The sequence below is a fragment of the Columba livia genome, chromosome 3 (assembly GCF_036013475.1).
Source record: "Columba livia isolate bColLiv1 breed racing homer chromosome 3, bColLiv1.pat.W.v2, whole genome shotgun sequence".
Classification (NCBI taxonomy): domain Eukaryota; kingdom Metazoa; phylum Chordata; class Aves; order Columbiformes; family Columbidae; genus Columba; species Columba livia.
In genome coordinates, this window is record NC_088604.1 from 120,165,492 (window position 1) to 120,183,122 (window position 17,631).

Consider the following 17,631-nt stretch of genomic DNA (forward strand, 5'->3'; position numbering starts at 1 on the left):
TAGCGAATCACATTATATACAATTTCTAAAGATTTGCAAAACTGTCTGTATGTTTCAGTAAGAGGATGCTGAGTGGAAGGAAAAGTAACCGCTCTATGAACACTTGCTTAGTCCAGATTGTAATGCAGAAGAGCACAGCGTTTGTATTATGTGTGAGGAATATTTCCGAAGGAGCAGGACCCGCACAGCTTGTGCTCCTCTGCGCTCTGTGGCGGCGGCTCCACGCAGTCGTAGTCCCGCCAGCCCCTGAAACTATGGCAATGAGCAGCTTTCATCTGCGTGTACATACACCACACGCAGCGCCAAAATTCTCGGGGTATTAGCAATGCTAATTGTATGCGTTCAGGAACCAGACTCACAAGCACTACTGTAAACTAAGGCTGTTTCATTTATTATTTTATATAAATAGTTTACTCTTATACTTGCTGAAGTAACAAATGTTTCGTCCACTGTTTTGTTTTCTTTCATTAAAAAAATATTCTCCTCCTTGTTCAGCAGCTGGTTTTCAAGCACGTTAGTGGGATACCCATGCAAGCGGAGGGCAAAACTTGACCCCGTGGTTCATCTTTTCCACTTTGTGGCCCATAACAGTATAATCATATAAAATAGTACTTGAGTGACTATAATCAGGGCAAGCTGTAATATACAGTGGTAGTTCCTTTCTCCCTGGCATTCATGTATACAGAACATTATTTATCACTAGTAAGTAAATTCCCTGTCATTCTGAAGCACAGTAATCATCGTGGAGGCTGGATAAGTTATTTTTGTAGGCGAAGCCCTCGGGGTTGCATTTCTGGCTTTTCTGCTAATCTTCAACGTTTCTGTCACTCTAATTGAAGAATGTCAAGTAAAGAACCTACTGCAGGCGGTCGGCACCGTGGTCCCTTAATGCTGAGCGCTCGCTTAAGGTTATTGAAGGACAATCAATGCCAGGGATGGCAAATGATGTTTTTCCTCAGTTTAACTTGGCAAAGTAGCAGCAGGACCAAAATTCTGGACTCCTGCGTTTGACCCGGCGATGCACATGAACATCACTTTTGCTGAAATGGCTTCAGGTGTATAAATCATGGAAAGCGTAGGAAAGCTTAACAGCGTGCAGCGCCAATACCTTATATTCCAAATAAAGGTTGACATTTAGGGTTGACTTAGAGACCAACAACTGGCCTGGGTTTTTGTTTTGTTGAGTAGAAGGTCGGTGGTGATCCATTACTATTCTTTTACTCCATGCTCTGGCTTCCTGAAACTTGCAACTAAATATTTATAGTCAATTAATAAATTTTTTTGTTAATTTATAACAACAACTAACTGTTGTTATAGTACCAGGACTCTTTAACTAGCAGATACACAAACTATGGTGAAATCTTGGGCTTGCCTGAATCAGAGTTTTGCTACTAATTTCCTCATGCCAAAACTTCAATCTAAATGCAGAAAGCACGGAAATATTAGTGTTTAAAAGCTGAAATGTGTTGTACTGAATGAATTCCAGCTGGAAAAAGGGTAGTGGACAGTGTGCTTGAAAGAAAGGATAAAAGACTTTTGGAGCACTTAAAGCATGTATCCAACTTCATGATCTTCGTGCTTTTCACTGCTGAAAATATCTTATAAAAGATAATCTTGATCAGCAATGGTCCCACTGTGGATTTATTTAATTATGCTTAAAAGAGTTTGCTATGATAACTGCTTGAGGCTCCTAGGGAGTGTAACTTACACACATAGTCACACTTAGGCTTGTTTTATTGTTTAGTAAATCAAATATGAAGTCCAGCTCCTTCTAATTGTTTGCAGATGTATGACATTTTCCTTCCAGTCCAGCAGCACTAAGTATTTTATAACCAATGTGAAAGTGTGGAGACCTCTGTTTAAAATAATAACATGCTCGGAGGAGCTGCATTACTGACATCATACCCGAGCATGAGGGGCCTTCTGTTTTAATACAAGTGTCCACTCCCTTTTTAAATATTGATGAGTGAGGGTGCGACAGGCCGAACATACATGTTGGTGTCTGTGCATGGAATAAAGACGCAGAAATGACACTCGTCCTGTTGGACTTTGAGGCTTTGGTGACGAGTGTCATCATTAGGTAAAGCGTGATCCCGTTTCTGTTGAGACAAATGAGAAACGTTCAGAGAAGCGCGTGATTCTTAATCTACCAAAACACAGCCAGATCCCCGAGTTACACAAGACACTTAATACCTTCTTAACTTCTGGCCTGAAGAAAACAAATGACAACTATGATATTTACCGGTGTTGAGAGTTCTCTGTCATGCTGTGATTTATCAGAGACCACAAACAGCATAGGTGGCAGGTTGGTAGCAAAGCACAACATCACAGAAATGACTGCAGTTGTCTATGATACACGTCATTTTTATAACCACTAGTGACCAGAAACACATATGATTGTGTTGGTGTTAGAAGTGTGGGTAGTGAACATTTCCTGGGGAATTCTGAAGGTGCTTTATGCGAGTAGGAAGAACTGAGAACCCACAAAACAGAGGAAAAGATGAGGAGAGGTTATTCCAGAGGACGATCGCTTATGTAGAATACGTACAGAGTTTTGCACTTCAGCCTAGAACACTTGAACTGTGTCTTAAATTCTGAGTTTATGACCTTAATTCCCCATCTCTGTGTCATCTGTTCACGCTTCGCTGGCACTTCCAAATTTGCCTTTAAGTGGAAGGGCAGCTGCATTGGTCACTACTGCAGAGTCCTGGATGTGGCCCCCGCCACACCATGTTCTGACCCGTCACTGGGAGAGCGTCACTCCAACTGGGAAAAGCCAAAACCAAGAAATATTTTGAAGCAAATTACTGAGCTAATATTCACAGATGGGTTTTTTTGCCTGATAAAAGACATCAATAGCTGCGCTCTGTCTGCCTACAAGACTGAATTGTGTTTCTACTGTGCTGTTAGGTGCTTGGCGATTTGAGTCCGCTCCTATTGAAGTCAAAAGAAAATCACCCAATTAATTCAATTTTGTCAAATTTAGTCTGCAAGAAACTTCTCCTAGAATGTTAATGATACTTGGATGAAAAAATGACCAAGCCAAGGTACCAAATAACCCTTGAGAAGGGAGAATAACTTTTCTTTTGCCTTCCTATCATGCTAGCAATACAAGCAAGAAGGTCAGCAAGCTTTTTTGCTTCTCACCTAGATTAGTTTCCTGTATTTCTCCAGTCTCTTTATAACCCTTTGTGCTCCTGTGACTGTAAAAGACACGGGGGAGAGGGATTGTAAGAAAATATATCGGTGGAAGAGAAAGCCCCATTTTTGCAGATAGTTCTGCCTTGACTTTGGTGGACATCAGTTGCTTTTGTAGCTCTCTGGGGGAGGAAAGGGACGAACTTTTCTGTGCTGGGGTTATTTTTCCCCTGTCAAAGCATTTTAGGGCACTCTTCAGTGGTACGGCTTGGGGGGGTTGTTAAGTTTTCTGGTACTTTTCAAAGGAACTTATGGTACTCGATCTACGCTTTTACTTCAGGAAGTTAACTTGCTGTAAATCAGTCAAATCAGCCTAAAGTTTGCATGTCTAATTTTATCTTTTTTTTTTAAAAAAACAAAACCCTTCTTTAAGGAAGGAGGGACAATGGGGAACAGTTAATGATGTTTTCCATGCAGAAATTGCTGTATGTTTTATATATGTGTGTGTGTGTGTCTCTATATCAGGGATGTACAGCTAGCATGGAAAGGACATAAAAACAGGATAAGTGCAGGTGGGCTGTTTGCTAATATAGACTTAACCTAAAGTATACCTACAAGAGTTTCTTAGGCTGGCCCCAGAAATATTTTAGACAGCTCTTTGTAAAATATCGCACCATCCTGGTTTTCCACTCGTTGCATTTAGGGAGTACTTTACAATGTGCTTTTGGGACTACTTGGGAAAAGAGCCTGGGTTGGGACAAGTTTAGTTCCAGAGTTGTTCCTCTCAACACCAGGCCTGTTTAGTTTGAGGATCGGGTGAGGAGAGAGGCTGTGGTAGGAAAAATAAGGTCTAGTTATCTGGTTTAGAATGGCATGAATTAATGAAAGTGCTTACTCGGGCACAATTCATATGCACATAGGTTTGCTGCAGGCTGCTCATTGCCAGCAGTAGCCACCCTAAGAGACCAACCTGGTTCCGCGTGCCATTTGAATGCTAATTACTTGGAAAAAACGTAGGAATTTTGCAGGTCTGAGAGAATCCACAGAAGGATACAAGCTGACGTTTTCACAGCTCTTTGTACGGGGTGTTCACAGAGGCCAATTAATTTCTTGTACATTTGGGTACATCATGCAGAGATCATCTTTCATCCGCCCATCCCGAACCAATTGTTCAAGCTGTTAATCTGTGAAACCACGACATTTTGCTGCAGAGAGCCCTTTCTGGAGCATCTCTTTAATTGCCTTGAGGGACCAGAGGGGAGGTCACAAAAAAAACAACAAGAAACACTCTTGTTTTGAGGGCCTGAGGGCCTATTTTGGGACATTTTCAAAATTTGGCCACTCTGAATCATCTTCCCATTTGTGCTGTTTGCACAGCTGCGAGTGTCATGTCAAGACCTTGGATGGATTTTCTCTGTTCTGTCTGACCATTTTACTGTGAACATCCATCACAAGCATAAATACTCGCAGCTGCTTCACTTCCTTTAGTGACTTACTGCTTTTCCATTCTCCTCAGCCCTGTAGGAATACGCTCGGTACGGTGCAGCTAAAGATTCGTCCCATATGCTGGTCACGCTAAGCGGCCTAGAGTCAGGCAAGCTTCCGAAAGCTGTATTTACCTTAGCTTCTTGAATTGTGATTCCGCAGGCAAGCGCTAGACTTTGAGTAAACTCATTAGCGGTTCTCATGGTTCCTTCGTCAAGAAAAATGGGACCGTACAGTAGTCGCATCGACCGTCGTATTTTCGGGTTTGATTTGTTGATTGTAAAGCCTGTTTGCTTAGTAGCTCTGAGAAGGCTGATGTTTTGACAGGCGAAACATAGCAAATGTATTGCGAAGGCACACGGCCTGAAGGAGTCCGAACCTCCAGCCATCTGTCCTCCTTCAGAATTGCGCTCTGGAAGCCGCAGGTCTGTTCCATAATGCGATCGGGAATCACCCCAGAGAGCAAAGGGGAAGAATGGGCTCATGTCTGATCCTGCCTGCGCAGCCCAGTACACTTGGTGCCTCATTGAAAGGCACAGAGTATTTCTTTATCTCAAGGAACTCCCTGTACCTGTTGCAAACACTCAGACAAAAGCATCCTAAAAGTCGGTAAGCCTTACAAGCTGCCAGCTGTTGCATCCAACAGCATCAAACGCGATTTTGAGAGCACGTGCTGCCTTTTGTTCCCTGTTCCAAGACCTGCATCGTGTTGTGCAGCGATACAGAAAGTTTCCCCAGCAGAGCATCCCGGCAGCTGCTTTTAGCACCCGATCTGGGTCATTTTATAGTGATACCATTGCCACTTTGGGGATAGATTCTTTCTCCCACACCTCCATGAAAGAATTACAGCGATGGTTTCAATGCATTTGCTTTGAGCAGGTCTGCAGTCATTTCATCCCAGACTACGACATTCTAGTTCTTTAACCTGCCGAGAAACGATCTGTTTTCCGCCTTTCTCCAGTTATTTGCTTAGGGTAGTTTTCTCTCAACAATTTTTTCTGTTTTCAAAACCGGTTCCTGCTTCAGATTGCTTAATACATAATGGAAACGCTCTTATCTGTGGTTTATTTTTATTTTTGAAGTTTGGGTTACCGAGTCACCTTCTCTAGCCCTAGAGCATTTCTAAAGGATCTCAGCATCCCAGCCACACAGCTTTTAAAGGTCCAAGACATTTATTGAGCATCTCCAATGATGGGATGCTAATTTAGCAAGCTGGAAAACTAGCTCAAGAGCTGAAGTTTGAAACTCTTATTTTCCTTATTTTATTCTCTTTCCAAATTACTGTCTTTGTTTCTTTTTCGTGCTGACAAAGGAAGATGATAGCTAGGTTTTGTGTTTGCCAAAACAGCCCTGCAGGAAGAACAAAGCTTCCCACAAAGGCAGAAGTGGTGCCTTTGATTCTTCTCTGCACCACCTGGCGATGCCTTTGCACGTCCCTTCTACGGAAGAATTTCTGCTGCACTGTAGCCTAGCTCCACTTTCCCTCTGCGATGCTTTTTAAGCTATTTTTCTGGACTGTCTTCATTTCTGCATGTTCTGTAATAATTCATTCAAGATTGAAGCGTCCTTTCAGCTGAAGGGTTCTTATCAAAGGGAAGTTTGCTGCAGACCTGTCAGAAGGTTCAATTGCTTCCGTCCTCACAACTGAAAGATGGGAAGCTGGCTGGTAAGATCTCTCCTCTCTGTATGCCATGAGACTATGTGGAATAAGTAATCACCCATATAAAGTTCATAGCTAAAAAGCATGAAATTTCACAAATATTATATCTGTTTTCATCTTTAACTTACTAAGTTTTGTCTTCATAGCAGCCAGAAAGCAACAGTTTTGGAGAGAAAGCTATTTGCCATCATTCAATGTAGAGCAAAATGTAACCTGAAAGAACATATTAAATGCACAAGAATCCTGCTTGCACCTTCTTTCATTTACATTTTAACTTTACTAAACATACAGGAGGGATTTGCAAATTACAGAGCTATGAAGTAGTTCAGCATACACGTAGTTATGATCAAATACCTTTTATGCTCATTCACATTTGTCTTTTATTTGTTGATCTGAAATCAGGTTAAAAGTTGGTTCTGTTTTAAGTATAAGGGAGAAATGTCTTATCTTTGTTATGTATAATTTCGTGGTAAAACCTTGTAGCTTTGAAGCTGAACGTGGTAGCTTTGAAGCTGAAAAAAGTTCCCAAGAAAGCACGTGTCACACATGCTTTTGTGAGCTACAGGGCTACGGAAAAGCTCTTGGGGCCCAGAAATGAATTACACCTTTCCTGGCATAATGTATCCCAATCTCTTAATTAAGCATTTTTAGAAGTATATACTCAGTGGATCTTTATCTGTTACTGAACACCAGAATAAGTAACTTCATGTAACTGGGGGGTTTTGTTGTTTTGGGTTTTTGTTGGTTTTGTTTAGTTGTCGTTGGTTGGGTTTTGATGGCTGGTTGTGGTTTGGAGGGGTTTTATTGCTTTTTCCTTGTTTATTTTTTACATGGCTTTCGTATTTTCATTTCTTACTGTCAAAACACTAATTTTGTGGAGGCGAGAATACAAATGGTACTTGTTTGGCCAAGGCTGGTATGATGACCGCAGAGGGCTAATAAGTCAAATCTTAAGTAGGATGATTCAGGATTCCATGTACATCTAGGCATCATTTAAGCCTATTTAAATCAGTTCTAAAAAGGAGAAGACATGGCTGAGGTTTCTTTTATGAGCTGACTTCAGTCTGAAGTAACTTCTAGTCTAACGTGGGACCCACTATGATCTGAATTAGGCAAATCTGCGGTTGCGCTGGAGCGTATTTAGTCCATGCCTGAGAACTCGTTCAAGGGATAAGGCAGATTGCTGTGGAAAACTGCCCTTTATACAAAGATGTGGGAGTTTGTTTTTCAATAATTAAAATGCACACAAGTTAAAGAAATCCGGGAGAAGGAAGATATCTTATGGGATGAAAAAATACCATGATGCCAGAAAAACAATAATACGAACAATCTCTTAGTGTTAATGATTTAAAAAGAAATCCTTATCAATACTGGAAGAGCTGCCTGATCTAACAGAAGTAGTTAGAATGGGAAAAATGCAAGGACTTTGGACAGGTAACAGTTTTCTGTTTGGCTTTCAAGAGGTTGCCAGTAAGCTAACATTTAATAATGGACAGAGGAAAGGAGTAAAACATGGCAAAGTGAGCAGAAACTGAAGTGTGGTTTTAGCTGACTTGACCTCACTTATAAAACTCTCCTGATCAGAAAGATGGAAAAAGCAATCCCTTTCTTGACCAGACTTATTCTGTGGAGAATCTTGGGTATCCTGGCTGCGTTAGAAAAGAGGCGGAATCAAATACACATTTAGAAGCAACGAATACAGCTTAGTATTGGGGGAGGGTTCATCTGAGTTGATAAAGATAGCATCACTTTGAGACATAGATCCCTTTGTCAAGTGCTTTAAAAAAATAAGTAGTGAGTTCTACATCACTTTTGAAACCATTTTGTTTTGCACCTGCTTTAACAGATCTTATACCTTGTAGTATTTAAAGCACTTTCTTAGTGGATTGATTTGTACTTAAGGGACTTTCTTATCAGGAACAAGTTCTCCACGTGACTTTTAGATTATAAAGGTGAGCCCGATAAAACAATGTGTTGCCTGTCACACTGAGGGCTCCTTAAAAGCAGTGATATTGCTATAGGCGGCATTGCAGTTAGTGCAGAGTCTCGTCAGAAATCAGCGCTGCTTTGGAGCACCCACGGACCTGCCCCAGATACTTTGCATCCAGATCTTTCTCAATCTCATCTGGCTTGACAGATTTTTCTTTCCAGCTTATATGTTGAGTAGAAAAGAAGTTCAGGATGGTTGCAAGACCTTAAGATACTGCCAGCACTTCTAGGCCCAGTATTTTTTACCTAGTGCAGAGAGCAGTGATAGGCACAAGTCAGTGTCTGGGTCAAGCACCTCTTGGGCTGCTGGGCTCTGCAGAAGCAGGAGTTGCAGCTCAGATGAGCCTGAGGTGGAAGAGACTTCCAACCATCCTCCTGGTCCGGTTTGTACACTGCAGGAGAAAACCACACATTTTTCCCATCATAAACACCGTTTGGCCATTATTTAAACAATTCAGAAAATGCATTCATAGTTTTGAAACTGTTATTCAGCATGTGGCAAATGATTATTTTGGGGAGGTGGCTGCTTTTGTGTGTGTGTGTTCCAAGATAAAGTGTTCCTCTATCAGAAAGCTCTATACGCCTCTAAAAGGGAAAACTTTCCATTTCTAGAAGACGTTTTATGAAAAGGTTGCTTCATTATGTATTTAAATCCAAATGTTCTCTCCATTATGATTGCACTCAAATTTCAGCATTCACCGTTAAGAGAATCTCTTCCTTACTATGTATGCAGATTTATAAGGCTCCAGGCACCTTTGAAATAAATTGAAAGCACAGCCATGTAATAAAGCCAAACCCAGACACTAGCCAAGGAGATCCACCCAGCAACACCCTCGAACACCCTCTTCCCCTAAGCGCAGCTTTAGAGCACTAGGCCTGAGCTTGGCTCTGTGTTCTCCACCCCAGCAAAAGCTTCCTGGGGGATTCCCCAGCTGGCAGAGGAGCCGGAGCTGTTCCCAACGCACTAACGCTTCGCTCGCTCCATTCCTGCACCTTTCAAACAGCTCGTTTGCAACGCTGCTCGGCCCATTGCAAGGGGAATATTGCAAAATAGGAGCAGCTCACAGCAGGAGAAAGCGACGGTTAGGGGACGAGGAGAGGCTTTAGCAACCCAGAAAAAGAGAGAAGTGTCCCTACAAAAATAATGAAGGGGTCAGAGAGAGCAGACTCGCAACTGCTGTTTCCCACTTTGAAACGTAATTCCAAACTTAATTTATGATGCTGAAAGGTGACAGAGGAGCCCAGCAAAGGCAACTGAACTCCCTGCCGTAGGCTGTTTAAGAACCTAATTAAACAGGTCTGCGTATTTCATACTGTGACACCACGTTAAAAAAGAACAATTTTGAAAGGGATAACAAACCTAATTTGTATGTTTAAGGCAATCTTTAGTTATTAAAGAACGTCAGGATGAGGTTAATTGTTGGAAAGCAGATTGGCAGTTTCTGTGCCCTTCTGAGGCATCTCGTGCTGCCCAACTTGAGAAAGCGTAGTGCGGTAAATTTTCCATTTTTCTGCATTTAGTGACCGCTGCCCATGGATTGAGCATAAAGCTTCTTCCCCAAAGCTTTGATTAATCCGCCTGGTGGACATCAGATAAATAGTATCATAATGGAACCTTTTGCTGCCCTACAAGCTGCAGGAGGTTGAGAGGAGCACAAACCAGGATAGTTTTGTTGAAAATTAAAACCAAGAGGTAATTGAGACAAAAGTTTCTGCAATTCTGACAAAGTGATGTGTAAGTAATCTGAGCTGATTGTTAGCAGTCAAATACCATTTACAACTTTTTTATATCAAAAGGAAATCAGGTATTAATATCAGAACATTTTCACGATAGGAATCATAGCTTGTTATGGTGAGGAAGAGCATGCAATAGTGAAATTCAGTGGTGTTGGTTTGTGCTGCCACAGCTTCCAGGGCCTTACTTGGGCTCCGTTCTTCTGGACAACATATGCACAGAGAAGGACACCTGTCCTGCTCCGAGCAGCTGAGCGATGCACGCGCTTGCACACCTTAACAAGCACACACTTTACCCAGCGCCATTGCTGTGGTTAGCGTTGTATTTGGGAGAAAAGCAGCAGCAGCTTAAAAATCTTTCTCTGCGTTTGATTCCTTGATTTAGTATCTGTCACATCCAGGAAAATGTTCGTTTAATTTGGCCACACTGTCCCAAGCGGGGCGGCCGCGGGATCTGCCTGGATCAGCTCAAGCCCGTCTTTGCAGAACCCCGCAGAAGCTCACGCAACGCACCAACTAACACGCACTCCGGCTTTATGGCAGAAAATTGTAGCACCATCTCTGTCACACAAATTCACATTCAAGACAGCATTACTGTCCCATTGGGAGGCAATCGGGATGGGCTGGGTAGACAACAGCCCTTAAAAACTGGAATGATAATATGCAGGTTTTTCCATTCCTATCATTTGTCCTTAATTTGAAAATTAAATGCTTATGTCCCGTCATTAACTATTCTTAGTGCTAATTTCACAGTTTAGCCCCGTGATGACTTCCTTACAGTTTTGATTTTCTTCTCTTGGTTCACAGCTGTCCTGAATTTATTTGGTTTGGTTCTTAGGTTGCATTAAAAAAAAAAAAAAGGTTGTGTGACTCAGCCTCCATTTAGGTTTTAATCAGAATGCTCACTTAAGCACTGCCTCAAGAACACTATCTGTAAAAGCCAGGGGAAAGAGGCAGCACAGTCCTCTGTTCTGGGTAACGGCTGAGAGGAGATTTACAGCAGAGAATAATTCAGGTGAGAAGGAACCTTGGGAGGACTCTAGTGCAACGTCCTGAGAAAACCTGTCTTCACACTTTAAGCATTTGGCTTGCATTCCTTCTATACTCTGATTTTCTTCAACAAGATTAAAAACATACACCTCCTTGGGTTTCGCGAAGGGCGGAGGTGAGGAAGTGCTTTCCATAAGGGCAAGTAACGCGGTTGTGGGGCAGCCCTGAGTGGGCATGGAAACATGTTCATGGGAAGCTGGTGAGAAGCCGAAGGGCATTCCCAGCCTCCCGTGACCCAACTCCCGCTACAAGTGCATCTCTGCAGCTTTTGCAGTTTGGGGAAAAAATGATAATAATAATAATAAAATAATCAATGAGTATCCACAAACCAGGAAAGCAAAGTAAAGTTTCACTTATCAGCGTCTATATTACTTAACTTGCAAAGCTCTGAATAAATGCAAAGATTTCTTTATAGCCAGTGCCCACCTAACTTCTTAAGGTACTGGAAGTATATTGACTGATTTTAATAAACAAAACCACAGTTTATACTTTGAGGTGTCACCTTAAGCCACATTTCGTTGCGTTCCAGCATTTAAAGCACATGCTTGTGTCTCAGCAATTTCACTGACATCTTTGCACATGCCTAAATTTACACAATTACTTAATGCTGTCCTGAATAGGAATGCTGTCCTGAATTAGTCCTTCACCTTGTTGCTAGGAACTTTTATTTTTAAAACCCTCACGAAAGAACTTGCCAGAGCAAGCCTGCAATACCAAGCATGGCCCGATCCTATTGACGGGTGGTAGGAAATGCCTGAGTAAAGGAGGGAGTAGCCTTGCTCCGAAGGAACCGTGCTGTTTACTCAGCCTCCACTTATGTTGCTGGGACACAGTTTTGAGATAATTCCGCTGAGAACCCCAGCTTGTCTCCCATCTCGCAGCACTGTCCCGTTTAGAGACTCTTCACATCCTTCTTGTGTCTGTTTAATTCTTTATTCTCTCTTCCTCTTGACTTAAACGGGCGGCAAGTGCCAAAAACTGACTGAAAACAGCAATTCACGCTGTGATCCTGGATAAATTACTATACAATTAGCAACATCGCAATGTGAGTTTCAAAATGTTAATGAAATAAAGCTGCTCCTTTAGGAAACTAGATACTTTACAGTTAATGATTTATGGTGACTCTAAATAGGATTGTGAACAGTTTACAGTGCCAGCTGAAAAAATATTGTCACTTGTACTCGCGAGATACTTCATGCCGCTCCTGAAAGAAGTGCTGCCTGGCTTGACTAAAATAATCATCTCCTCAGTATCCTCTCTGCAAGATCTTATACCTTTTAGAAACTGAATTGCAAAATTGTTAGGGTCTGAAAATGAGATGCATTTTCTTCCTGATGAGGAGCAGAATGCTGCAGCGGACATGGCTGGTTCGGGACAGAATGACACGTTGCTGTATGTTCCGGAAAAGTTCTCTCCATTAACTTCTCAGAGTCATTTTCTGCCTCAAGAGGCTTTGCTGTCTTACTACTGGACCCTTCAGGCAAGCATGTGTACATGTAATAAGCATGGAGCCTTATGGGGTAAATAAAAATTACTGCACAAATAAGACTAATAATAAATCAAGCCCAAGAGTTTTAGTACGCTGTGCAGAATTAACCTATTTACTGAATGTTCTGTAGATAAGAGATCATTGTTCTTTGCTTTGAAAAGAATTATGTTTTTAATATGTATTCAGTCATTACTTATCTGTTATGCTTTCCTTCCTTTTTATTTTCCTTTCATTGAAAATGAGACCTAACTCCTTAAAAATCATTTGGACTTGATCCTAAAACACATTGAACACTTCCCAGTCCTTTTGAAAATGTTTAACATAGTACAAGGGCTTTCATGACTTAGTTTTCATTTCTCTGAGGTGTTTTTGAAGCTTTGAAATCACTTCAGAAGATCCTGTCTTGTTATTATCTGCGGCAGTGTATTCCTTTTCTCTCATATTGATCTCCCTGCCTGTCCGTGCAATCTCCAAAGCATACAAATCGTCTGTGAGATCCTAAATAAGTTTAGCTACAGATCTACCAACAGAGGACGTTCAGCTAGCTGCTAGAAACCCACCTTGTCATTGGTGTCCCACCAGTGTTTTGCATTATTTATTGGTAGCATCTGATTAATTAAAACCAGCCTCTAAATCAATGGAGTTGTTTAGGTGATATATACGAAAGTTTTCAAGGTACTTAAGCCTACATGTTTACAGTCTATGAAAAAACGTCCCCTCCTCTTCAGTAGTCTCTATCTGGAAATCTTGTCTTTCGCAAAAGCTTTTAAAAAATATCTTTACAGGCCACGAATAACATTACCCACCCGACTGGTTCTTGCTATCCTTTGAAATCCTCCGCTCTCTCCTCTCCGAGGCCGTGGGTCGTTGGAAGCGTCCCTGTCTCTTGGTTCAGAGCTTGCAGAACGGAGGAATCCTTGTCCACCACGAGGGCTTCTGCATCTAACAGCACAGGGGAGAACAGGCGTCGCGTTAGATCTCGTGAGCTTACACGAGGGATTTGATTAGCCTGGGAGAAGGCTGAATGTTGCAAACCAGGGTTCGGGTTATTCAAGCTAAGAAAAATCCTAGTAGATTAAATAATAATAGGATTGGTAAGATGATCAAAAAACTTACTTTAAAACACATTCGCTTCAGAATTTTAAACAATTCTCCCCCTTATGCTATGGGTAAGAAATTAACATACGTGTCTATTTTTCCTCTGCTGTAAGTAGAGCATCTCACTAATACGTAGGTATGCATCTCCTTGCTTTACCGTTTATTTTGTGCTCTTGGCATTAGTTAGTCTCCCCTGGATTCACCTTTGTCAGTTCATCTCTTGTGTCACCAGTTCACTTCCATGAAGAAAGAGCCGCTAGTCATTATTTTTGGCCATCCAGCAGCCGCCTGAGTGCGGGCTGGACTTTCCCCTGAAGTGCAGAGCTGCGAAGCCCAGTGGACGAGCAATCACACTGGAATTAAATCCATCTGGAAGGCATTTGAGGCAGCAAGACACCTCTGAAAGCCTTGAGAGTGACTGACAGCTTTTTCCAATAGCTCTGATGGAAGTCTAAATGGAGAAATCTCTTCCCCCATCTTGCAAGAATTTATGAGCAAAATTTATTTTGACCAACCAATATTGGCCTGCGTTCAACAGCATATGAGGCCCTTATGTTCCCCGTAGGCTTGTGCTCATTAGTTAACCTCTGCAATGGTCACAGAAAGGCTGAATTAGATTTTAATTGAACATTTATAGCTGTCTACTAGAGACAAGGAGGCAATGAAAGAGCGGTGCTGAGCGCTGCACTGATGAAGCTGTGGGCATCCCTCAGGAATGCCGAGATGCACACAGGCTACACATCCTTGGAATTAGCTCATCTATTCAGTTTGCAAGAAAATCAAAACCAGGGACCTCGTGCCTTTTAAGGAGGGAATGGAATACACTGCAAAGCGGGCAAAATACCTTCTGAAAAAGGTGAAGGAAAGGCCTCCCGCTGCCTTTTCAGGAAGGACGGCTAAAGCTTCCCATGCGTCTCTCTTCCTGGAACCAGGAGTGAGAGGAAGCTGCAAAGCATTAAAAAACCCCTTGTCCAGTGAATCCACCGGGCCTGTTCCTTCCCTTCCCCGCAGTTGAACAGGGAGGCAATTCCTCTTTATTCCTGCGGCTCTCTGGACCCAACAAGGCTGGTTTGGCTGGGCATCTCTCGTACCAGTTGTCCCGGTAGATCTCCTCCTACACGCATGCTGGGCTCCGTTCTGCTGCGGCTTTTCAACACAGACCCAGAGCCAAAGACTTGTCTGGATGGAGCAATCGCTGCTCCGAGCATTCCCCTTTGGGGACCGAAATGGTTAATTCCTCAATGTCCTTGGCTCTGCTGCCTACTGAACAGCAACATGTTCCGGGGAGCGCCCACACTTTGTCACAACCGCAAAGAGTTTCAATAACAACAATTTTCTTTAGTTCGGTTGTAAACTGCTCTTTCAGGAATTTCGTCAGCTTGCACAGAGTACAAGGGACTGTCAGAGGAGCTTCTTGCCCTTCCGTGACCATCTTGCAAAAGCTGATTTTCTCAGCAAACTCTATTCTGACCGTGTTCTCTCCCGGGGCTCACTTACCTGTGTTCTGTATGTTTTAAGATCGTCTCGAGACTTGCACAGGGCTGTATCTATTTTAGATTGTTTTTCTTGGCAACTAATGTATACTACCATGCAACCCACGTGAACAAAATTACAGGGCCCAGACAACTTTTGTACAGAATTCCTTCGGCCACAGCTTCTCTGTGGGTTTCACTTGGCAGAAGTGATATCAAGCAGAAGTCTTTCCCTCAGCTTCTGATGTAAACTAAAATACACCTTATAAATAGAAAATACAGGCACTGAGAGCGGTGCCTGTGGGCAAACAGCCACCTTTGGGCTATGGGAAAAATTTGGTTAGATATGATTCATAAATATAATGAATATGGTGCCATAAACTCGCTTTGCTCTTCACAAGCAAAGGCGCGTTCTCTGCCTTGAAAAATCAGAAGGGCAGAACCCAGAGGAACAGGGAAAGAAAAACACAAGGGAAGTGAAAATGGGAGATTTAAGGGGGGGAAGAAAAATATGGGCTTGAGTTGTGAGTGGAAAGTATGATTTTGAAGAGCACCAAGCAATGCGTGGAGTGAAACAAGGGGCTTTGTTAGGCACCGAATCCCTCTGCGCCTCACTTCTCATCGGCTCCAGCTCTAATGGTGCAAAATTCGAAGTGTAGTACACTTCCAAAATAAGTTATTGTGTGCTTTAAGCTGTAGTTTAGGTGAAGGCTCCTATTGATTACAGCTGGAGCTGGATCAAGCTGAGGATGACTGTGTTCTCCTGCCAGCCTGGTGTTTGTAAATACCTTTCATCTCATCTCGCAGCGATAATGATGATGTGGCAGCAATTATTTATTTGCTGCCTTAGGTCTTCTGCTTTATGCTAGCCAAGTGCTCTAAAGTCCAATTATAGAAAAGGATGCTTACGTTTTTGTTAAATCATCTGATTTCTTCCAAAGAAATGGTAACAGCTCTATTGTGGTTTAAGAAGTTGTTTCTTTCTTCACTCTCACCGACAAATTTGGAAGCAAAGGGCCCTAATTCCACCATATTTAGCAAGTTGAAACATGTTACAAGTAACCGTGTTATCTGATAGCACACCCCAAAGGAAAAGCCCTCAAAACTTGCGTTTTCCCAGGTTTCCGAGCATCCTGCCCACCAACCAAAGCCGGAGCAGAAAAAAGGGGGCGGGGAAGGCCTCGGTTACTCGCTGAATGGATTTACACGCTTGCTTCATACCATGTAAATACTGGGAAATAAAGCATGGATCTTGTCAAACTTAAGAACTGAGCAAATAGGGAGCATTAGAAACGGCACTAATGGCAAATAGAGCTGAAGTATCTGCTGCCAAGTCAGTGAGAGATCCCACGTCCTGCCTGGCAATCACACTAAATACATCCTTTCTCCCACTTCGGGTGACCTTTCCAGGGCAGCAACGCTGCCTCTTACTTTAATCCTTTAAAACTGGAACTTTACTGGTATTTAGCCTACTTTTTTTCTATTTATTTTCTAAACAAATGCTAGCCACTCCCTTCTCAAGCTAACCTTTTAAGCTTCGCCAAACGCCCGTGAAGATCATAAGGTATAAAGAAATGAAATGCTCAGGCAAACAAAAGCAGGTTGCTGCATTTCAGCATCCCAACAGGCTGCAGAACACGCCGCTCACTCGAGGAAACGCTGCCGAAATCTCATTTGCAGTGAAAAAGTGCCAGGATTATGGTCGCGCAGCATCTATTCCGAGGCAAAGCCATGTCGCTTCCCAGCCAAAGGCCAGGGAAAGAAAAATAGCGAAGCCGTCCCAATTGCTACTCCACTTGATTGCTGCGGGGCAGCTGGGAAGGCAGGATCCTTGCTCAGAGAGCGGAGTCCATCCCAGTTTTAAGGCAAAGGAGTTTTGGAAGGAAAAATAGTGCTCTCTTCCCAAGGAAACTTCTGGTTTTTTAAATGTTCGTTTTTATTTATTACTGGCTCGTTGAAAGAACAAAGTATTTTTTGGTGTCTTTTTGCTTTTTTTGTTCCCAAACACAGAAAGAAAAAGAAAACGCGGCTAAGCCCCAGAAAAATCTTCGTTTGGGGCCAAAAATAATAATAATAATTTTCAGTTTTAAGATGATTTTTTGTCAGGTTTTTGAAAGAACAACAAATACTACGCAAGCAGCACTCCAACCTCCAATCGTGGGCGGACCGCACACCCTCAGCTCATCTCGGTGCCGGTTCTTGCCCGTCCCTCCCCCTGAGCTGCTCCAGCCACGCGGTTACGCTTCACATCAGAGAATCGGCAACGAAGTCCAGGCTTTGGCAGGTACCAGCAGCTCTTTGCGCAACCCGCGAGCGCTGGGGACACCTTGGTGATCCGCTCAGGTCGCACCGCTACTCTGGAATGATCACAAAGCATTTCAGAAACACTATTTCTGTAAGTGAAGAACAGCTCTGTTAGTAGGGATCTTATGTCCTTTGCTTTTTTGCCCATTTTCTTTAGCCTCCCTTAGTCACCTCTATCATGACACATCTTTGATGTGCATTTTTCTTCCTTC

The 17,631-nt window shown here is 42.6% G+C and overlaps 2 protein-coding genes across 4 annotated transcripts in view; one reads left to right on the forward strand and one right to left on the reverse strand.

The window, feature by feature from the left end:
* The window catches only part of CCDC85A (coiled-coil domain containing 85A), a 284,415-nt gene that overhangs the window by 222,348 nt on the left and 44,436 nt on the right, over positions 1-17,631 (reverse strand). Inside the window, exon 4 of the mRNA XM_065059376.1 lies at positions 13,352-13,487. The gene's annotated coding sequence lies outside the window, so the exon portion shown is untranslated. The remainder of the gene's footprint in view (positions 1-13,351; positions 13,488-17,631) is intronic.
* The window catches only part of EFEMP1 (EGF containing fibulin extracellular matrix protein 1), a 45,504-nt gene that overhangs the window by 4,507 nt on the left and 23,366 nt on the right, over positions 1-17,631 (forward strand). The gene's annotated exons all lie outside the window — the stretch shown is intronic.